At 47.9% G+C, this 8,580-nt stretch overlaps 1 non-coding gene across 1 annotated transcript; it reads right to left on the bottom strand.

Annotated features, from left to right (window-relative positions):
- Positions 1–990: 990 nt before the first annotated feature.
- On the bottom strand, positions 991–1,097 carry LOC119624001 (U6 spliceosomal RNA). The gene has a single exon (XR_005240095.1). It is a non-coding gene; the product is annotated as a U6 spliceosomal RNA (small nuclear RNA).
- Positions 1,098–8,580: the final 7,483 nt, after the last annotated feature.

The raw sequence follows: 8,580 nt of genomic DNA, 5'->3' as shown, positions 1-8,580 counted from the left end.
TTGGCCAGGCATGCTGGCTTGCACCTGTGGTCTTAGCTACTGGGGAAGCTAAGGCAGGAGGATCCCTTGAGCCTAGGAGTTTGAGGCTGCAGTGAGCCGTGATTGCACCAGTGCACTCCAGCCTCAGTGAGAGAGGGAGACCCCCATCTCTAAAAATAAAAAGAAACAAGTGAATGATTCAAAACAAAAAGAACAGGCCAAAAAGAACAGGCCAAAGGAAACAATATATATAAAAACTTGGCCAGCACATGGTGGCTCACACTTGGGGTCCCAGCACTTTGGGAGGCCGAGGCAGGCGGTCAGGAGTTTGGGACCAGCCTGGCTAACGTGGCAAAACCCCGTGTCTACTAAAAAATACAAAAATTAACCGGGTGTGGTGGCGTGCAGCTGTGATGCCAACTATTTGGGAGGCTGAAGCAGAAGAAGCCCTTGAACCCGGGAGGCGGGGATTGCAGTGAGCCGAGATTGTGCTACCGCACTCCAGGGTGGGTGGGCAGTAGAGTGAGACTCTGTCTCAAAAAAAAAAAAAAAAAAAAAAAGGCCGGGTGCGGTGGCTCATGCCTATAATCCCAGCACTTTGGGAGGCCGAGGCAGGTGGTTCACGAGGTCAGGGGTTCAAGACCAGCCTGGCCAAGATGGCGAAACTTCATCTCTACCAAAAATACAAAAATTGGCCGGGCGTACTGGTGGGCACCTGTAATCCCAGCTACTCAGGAGACTGAGGCAGGAGAATCACTTGAACCCGGGAGGCAGAGGTTGCAGTGAGCCGAGATCGCACCGCTGCACTCCAACCTGGGTGACAGAGCAAGACTCCGTCTCAAAAACAAACAAACAAATAAACAAAAAACCTGCAATGGTACAATAAGCGATAAATACAAAAATAAGGATAGTGGTACTTTCAGGGGGTTAGGAGGAAGAGACCCGGATGGGTCCATGGAGAATTTCAAAGAGTCACTGGGATTGCTGGACTTCTGTTGCTGCTGTTTTGACGTGGAATGCCTCAGCCTCATGAATATGCTTGTCATTCTTGCGCAAGAGCCATGCTAAAGTGCTCTGTGTGGTTCCAATTTCAGTATACGTGCTGCCAAAGTGAATACTGCTGCTTTTTTTTAATTGTGATAAAAGATACGTAACATACAAATTTATAATTTTAACAGTTGTTAAGTGTACAGCTCCATGGCATTAAGCATACTCACACTGTTGTACAACCATCACCACCATCCACGTCTAGAACTTTTTCATCCTCTCAAACGAAAACTCTGTCCCCATTAAATCTAACTCCCCAAAATATCCCCCTCCATCCAGCCCCTGGCCACCATCATTATATCTATTTTATTTTCTTTCTCTCTTTTCCTTTGTTTTTGTTTCTTTGAGATAGAGTTTCACTCTGTCGCCCAGGCTGAAGTTCAGTGGCTCAATCTCGGTTCACTGCAACCTCTGCCTCCCAAGTTCAAGTGATTTGTCTGTCTCACCCTCCCAAGTAGCTGGGATTACAGCCACGTGCCACCACGCCTGACTCTTTTTTTTTTTTTTTTTTTTTTTTTTTGAGACGGAGTCTTGCTCTGTAGCCCGGACTGGAGTGCAGTGGCCGGATCTCAGCTCACTGCAAGCTCCGCCTCCCGGGTTCATGCCATTCTCCTGCCTCAGCCTCCCGAGTAGCTGGGACTACAGGCGCCCGCCACCTCGCCCGGCTATTTTTTTTTTTTTTGTATTTTTAGTAGAGACGGGGTTTCACCGTGTTGGCCAGGATGGTCTCGATCTCCTGACCTCGTGATCCACCCGTCTCGGCCTCCCAAAGTGCTGGGATTACAGGCTTGAGCCACCGCGCCCGGCCTCATTTTTTTTTTTCTTTTGAGATGGAGTTTCGCTCTTGTTGCCCAGGCTGGAGTGTAACGGCACGATCTTGGCTCACCGCAACCTCCGCCTCCCGGGTTCAAGCAGTTGCCTACCTCAGCCTTCCCGGTAGCTGGGATTACAGGCGTGCGCCACCACCACGCCCAGTTAATTTTGTATTTTTAGTAGAGATGGGGTTTCTCCATGTTGGTCAGTCTGGTCTTGAACTTCTGACCTCAGATGATCCACCCGCCTTGGCCTCCCCAAGTGCTGGGATTACAGGCGTGCGCCACCCTGCCCAACCCTTGGGCCCAGCATTCTGTTTTCTGTCTTCATGAATTGAAATACTCTAGGCACTTCATATTAATGGAATCATACCATATTTGTCCATTCATGTCTGGCTTATTTCACTTAACATCATGTCTTCAAGGTTTATCTTGTTGAAGCGTGTGTCAGAATTTCCTTTGTTTTAAAGTCTGAATCACATTCCATATTATATTATATTCCATATATCGTGTTTTCCATTTATCTATGGATGGACTTTTGGGTCATTTCCATCTTTGTGGCTGTTGTCAATAGCACTGCTATGAAACTGTTAATGTTTTCTCTCTTAAGTCGATAGTAATAATAGTGTGTGTGTGTATATATATATGTGTGTGTATATATATATTTTTTTTCTTTGAGATGGAGTCTCCCTCTGTCGGCCAGGCTGGAGTGCAGTGGTGTGATCTTGGTTCACTGCAACCTCCGCCTCCTGGGTTCAAGTGATTCTCCTGCCTCAGCCTCCCAAGTAGCTGAGACTACAGGTGTGTGCCACCATGCCTGGCTAAGTTTTGTGTTTTTAGTAGAGATGAGGTTTCACCATATTGGCCAGGATGGTCTCAATCTCCTGACCTTGTGATCTGCCGGCCTTGGCCTCCCAGAGTGCTGAGATTACAAGCATGAACTACCGCGCCTGGCCCCTATATTATTATTTTTTAAACCATACATATAAGTTTATTTCCTATTTTTTTTTTTTTTTTTTTTTTGAGACGGAGTCTCGCTCTGTCGCCCAGGCTGGAGTGCAGTGGCCGGATCTCAGCTCACTGCAAGCTCCGCCTCCCGGGTTCATGCCATTCTCCTGCCTCAGCCTCCCGAGTAGCTGGGACTACAGGCGCCCGCCACCTCGCCCGGCTAGTTTTTTTGTAGTTTTAGTAGAGACGGGGTTTCACCGGGTTAGCCAGGATGGTTTCGATCTTCTGACCTCGTGATCCGCCCGTCTCGGCCTCCCAAAGTGCTGGGATTACAGGCTTGAGCCACCGCGCCTGGCCTTTATTTCCTATTTTTAAGCTCAGAACCACATAATGTTATTTATTTTCACACTTTCCCAGAGTGCAACAGTCTTTATTACTTTGCTTGGCAGTAAGTAACTCCAGAAAGTAATCTAATGACTCAGTTTTACTATGGCAAATATTATTAGCCATTTTCTTGCCAAAATAATCAATACATTATTATTTTTTTTTTTTTTTTTTTTTTTGGAGACGGAGTCTTGCTCTGTCGCCCGGGCTGGAGTGCAGTGGCCGGATCTCAGCTCACTGCAAGCTCCGCCTCCCGGGTTTACGCCATTCTCCTGCCTCAGCCTCCCGAGTAGCTGGGACTACAGGCGCCCGCCACTTCGCCCGGCTAGTTTTTTGTGTTTTTAGTAGAGACGGGGTTTCACCGTCTTAGCCAGGATGGTCTCGATCTCCTGACCTCGTGATCCGCCCATCTCGGCCTCCCAAAGTGCTGGGATTACAGGCTTGAGCCACCGCGCCCGGCCAATAATCAATACATTATTAAAGTTCATCTTGTAAATGTTCTAAACTAACTGATGATAAGACCACAATAAAAGGTAATGTGGAGTCAGACGCAGTGACTCCTGACTGTAATCCCAGCACTTTGGGGAGGTAGGTGGATCACTTGAGACAGGAGTTTGAGACCAGCCTGGGCAACATAGTGAGACCCCCCATCTCTATAACAAATTTAAAAATTAGCTGGGTGTGGTGGTGTCCACCTATAGTCTCAGCTACTCAAGTGGCTGAGACAAGAGGATTGCTTAAGCCCAGGAGGTTGAGGCTGCAGTGAGCTATGATTGCACTACTGCACTCCAGCTTAGGCAATACAGCCAAGATCCCATCTCCCCCACAAAAAAGGAGGCCAGGCAAGGTGGCTCAAGCCTATAATGCCAGCAGTTTGGGAGGTTGACGTGGGCATATCTCTTGAGCCTAGGAGTTAGAGACCAGCCTAGACAACATGGAGAAACCTTGCCTCTACAAAAAACACAAAAAAATTAGCCAGGTGTGGTGGTGCATGCCTATCGTCCCAGCTACTCTGAGGCTTGAACCAGGGAGGTGGAGGTTGCCGTGACCCAAGATGGTGTCATTGCATTCCAGTCTAGGCGAGAGAGGGAGACTCCATCTCAAAAACAAACAAACAAACAAATAAAACCTGCAGAATATATTTTACCACAGTTAAAAAGAAGGAGGGGAGGAAAGTGTTGGATCGTGCAAAGCTTTGTGACTCTAGTGAAGATCTGAGTCTTCAATGATTTCTATGCATTGTCTTGGTATTTGCAAAATTAGATCATGGATTACCTCTATAATTTTTCAAAATTGACTTGCCAATATAGGAGTCCAGGCAAGGGGTTAAGAAGTCAAGGAGGAGGAGGGTCAAATCTTTCATTTCATAGCTGGAAACGTCAGGCCAAATCTGAGGGAGGGCACCTGTCAGAAGCGCAGGCCCGCTGCCAGAGCTCCAGGGTTAGAACCCAGCTGCTGCCCTCTTGCCTGGTGTATGAAGGAAGGAACAACTGCGGTGGGGGAAGCAGCCGTAATCAGACAGCAGGCATTGATTGAGCGGGAGCTGCAGGCAAAGTCCTCCATGGGTGCCTGGGGATGGACAGGCAGGTGAGCTAGGGGCCAGCCTGGCCTCACCTTCAAAGAGCTGGTTCCCAGATGAGAAGATATGGCCCTGAGAAAGGTACCTGGCAGTACAGGTGATAAGGGGCCCTCTGCACTCTAAACACACCCACCTTCTAGCCTTATCTTTGTGTGTTAGAGTTATTTATTTACAGGCCATGTTAGCAAGAAGACTGGGGACTCCTTGAGGGCGTTCATTCATTCAGGCATTTATTGAACTACTGTGTACCCAGGCATTGATTGGGACAGCTGTATACAGTAGCTGCTTGATAAACATACACTGCACTGAATGACAAACTCAGAGCTTAGCATTTCATAGGCACTCCATAAATGCTGCTTGGATTGAATAAATAATGCATGAATAAATTACAGGGGATCAGGCCTGGCACACAGCAGGTGTTTAATACATGTTGAATGCATGAAGGAAGGACTAGCACAAGGTCTGGTACACAGGAAATACATGTTGCAAGAACCTACCTCTTTTTTTTTTTTTTTTTTTTGAGATGGAGTCTTTCTCTGTTGCCCAGGCTGGATTGCAGTGGTACGATCTCGGCTCACTGCAACCTCCACCTCCCAGGTTCAAGTAATTCTCCTGCCTCAGCTTCCCAGGTAGCTGGAATTACAGGCACATGCCACCATGCCGAGCTAATTTTTGTATTTTTAGTAGACATGGGGTTCACCATGTTGTCCGGGCTGATCTTGAACTCCTGACCTCAAGTGATCCACCCACCTCGGCCAAGCGCTGGGAATATAGGCATTAGCCACCGTGCCCAGCCTTTTTTTTTGGAGACAGGGTCTCACTCTGTTGCCCAGGCTGGAGTGCAGTGGTGCAATCACAGCTCACTGCAGCCTTGACCTTCTGGGCACAAGTGATCCTCCCACCTTAGCCTCCAGAGAAACTGGTACCACAGGAGTGCACCACCACACCCAGCTAATTTTTTTCTTTTTTCTTCTTTTTTTTTTGAGATGGAGTTTTGCTCTTGTCGCCCAGGCTGGAGTGCAATGGTACAATCTTGGCTCACTGCAACCTCTGCCTCCCAGGTTCAAGGGATTCTCCTGCCTTAGCCTCCTGAGTAGCTGGGATTACAGGTACACACCACCATGCCTAGCACATTTTTGTATTTTTAGTAGAGTTGGGGTTTTGCCATGTTGGCCAGGCTGGTCTCGAACTCCTGACTTCAGGTGATCCACCTGCCTCGGCCTCCCAAAGTGCTGGGATTACAGGCATGAGCCACTGCGCCCAGTCTTTTAAATTTTTTTTGTAGTGACAGAGTCTCACTAAGTTGCCCAGGCTGGTCTCAAACTCCTGGGCTAAAGTGATTCTCCTGTCTTGGCCTCCAAAAGTGCTGGCATTACAAATGTGAGCTACCACACCAAGCCTGAACCTGCCTTTTTTTTTTTGAGACAAAGTCTTGCTCTATCACCCAGGCTGGAGTGCAGTAGTGCGATCCTGGTTCACTGCACGATCCGCCTCCCAGGTTCAAGCAGTTCTCCTGATCAGTTTCCTAAGTAGCTGGGATTACAGGAGCCTGCCACCATGCCCGGCTAATTTTTGTATTTTTAGTAGAGACGGGGTCTCGCCGTGTTGGCCAGGCTGGTCTTGAACTCCTGACCTCAGGTGATCCGCCTGCCTTGGCCTCCCAAAGTGCTGGGATTACAGGCATGAGCCACTGCACCCAGCCTGTTTCCAGTGTTTTGTGATAACATACAATGCTGCTGGGGCCATCATCCTTGTCCATACTTACCGGTGCACTCCTGCATTTCTGTCAACAATGTCCTCAGATGTGGAGTGGCTGCATCATAGGTTACACACGCCTTCAGCTTTACTAGACATTGCCCAGCTAGTTCCCAAAGTGTCTACTAATTTTTGCAGCTTATTTCACCCCCAATCGCACCCTCAGCTCACTATGCTTGGGTCCTATGGGCCTTCTTTTGGGTCCTTCAGCACATGTGCGCCTCAATCACAAGGCCTTTCCATCTGCCATTTCGTCTGCTGAGAGCACTTCCCCAACACTCAGCCTAGCAAAGACCTTTTCTTCAGAATTCAGCTCTAGGCATCACTCCCTCCTCAATCCCAGACCAGGTCAACCCTCCCTCCGTCCCTCCACATTATGGAACTCATAGCACCACATATGTCTCCTTGGTGATATTTATCAACTGCGGAGTTTCCTCTCTGTCTGTGCAACTCTCTGAACAGAGTCTGTCTCCCCTGCTAAGCTGTAAGTTCCCGTGTTTGTTTAAGCTCACTGCCCTTTCTCCAACACCCAACAGCATGCCTGGCACATGGTAGGCAATGGGTGTTATTACTCTAATAGTTATTCTGTATTCTAACTCATATTTGAGTTCAGTATGTAACTTTTCCAGCATGTTTTCACATTAATTAGCATCCTCTGGGGCCAGGATCATGACAATGTACACACAGCCCCTTCCCTTAAGAAGTTCACAGATTTAGGTCAATAAATGTTAACTGGACTCACTGGCCCGTGACATATTTTCAGTGCTTAGCAACTGTTTCATCGACTCAGAGGTCCCGTTCGTCTAAGTATTGCTATAATGAACAGTGTGGGCCAGTGTTTACTGAGCACTTATTATGTACCAGACACTCAGCTAAGTGCTTTTCATTTACCATCTCCTGCCTGCTGACATCCTTCCCAGGAGGTCCTATATCACCTCCATTTGACAGATGAGGAGACTGAGCCTCAGGAAGGTGAATTCATTCATCTGTTCCAGGTCACATAGCTGGTACATGATATAGACGGGATTTCTCAGCCAGAGTTCCTAACCTGTACCTCCTATTACGATGCTGCATTTTCCCTGCCCCAATTACACTGCTCTCTTTCTTTGGTTTATTTATTTATTTTTTATTTTTGAGATGGAGTCTGGCTCTGTCACCCTGGCTGGAGTGCAGTGGCCAGATTTTGGCTTACTGCAATCTCTGCCTCCTAAGTTCAAGTGATTCTCCTGCTTCAGCCTCCCAAGTAGCTGGGACTATATGCGTGTGCCACCATACCCAGCTAATTTTTGTATTTTTAGTAGAGATGGGGTTTTTCACCATGTTGGCCAGGCTGATCTCGAACTCCTGACCTCGGGTGACCCGCCCACCTCGGCCTCCCAAAGTGCTGGGATTACAGGTGTGAGCCACTGTGCCCATCTTAAATTAAATTACACTGCTTTCTGTTGGGAGTCCAGAGACTAAGTTTGATACCTACCATTACTGGGCACCCCAGTACTAACCATTTAACATCCATCTATTCATTTAATTCAAATAGTTACTGAACCCACCATTAACCAAGTTCTGTTCCGGGGCTGGAGACATGGAGGTAAACAAAACAAACATCCAAGTGGGAGGAGTAAAAACTAAAGAAACTCAGTTAAGTAGAATACAAAATATGGGCTGTTCACGGTGGTTCATGCCTATTATCCCCGCACTTTGGGAGCCAGAGAGGGAGGATTGCTTGAGGTCAGGAGTTTGAGACCAGCCTGGGCAACATAGTGAGACCCTGTCTCTACAAAATAAAAACAAACAACAAACAAAAACAAAAAACTTGGGCCGGGCGTGGTGGCTCGTGCCTGTAATCCCAGCACTTTGGGAGGCTGAGGCAGGTGGATCACCTGAGGTCAGGAGTTCGAGACCAACCTGGCCAACATGTTGGTTTCACCAACATGGTGAAACCCCATCTCTACTAAAAAACCAAAAATTAGCCGGGCATGGTGGTGGGCGCCTGTAAGCCCAGCTACTCAGGAGGCTGAGGCAGGAAAATTGCTTGAACCCAGGAGGCGGAGGTTGCAGTAAGCCGAAGATTACGCCATT

The sequence above is a fragment of the Chlorocebus sabaeus genome, chromosome 11, assembly GCF_047675955.1.
Source record: "Chlorocebus sabaeus isolate Y175 chromosome 11, mChlSab1.0.hap1, whole genome shotgun sequence".
Taxonomy (NCBI): Eukaryota; Metazoa; Chordata; class Mammalia; order Primates; family Cercopithecidae; genus Chlorocebus; species Chlorocebus sabaeus.
Note: the sequence above shows the minus strand (reverse complement) of the source record. Positions and strands in the feature narration are given on the sequence as shown.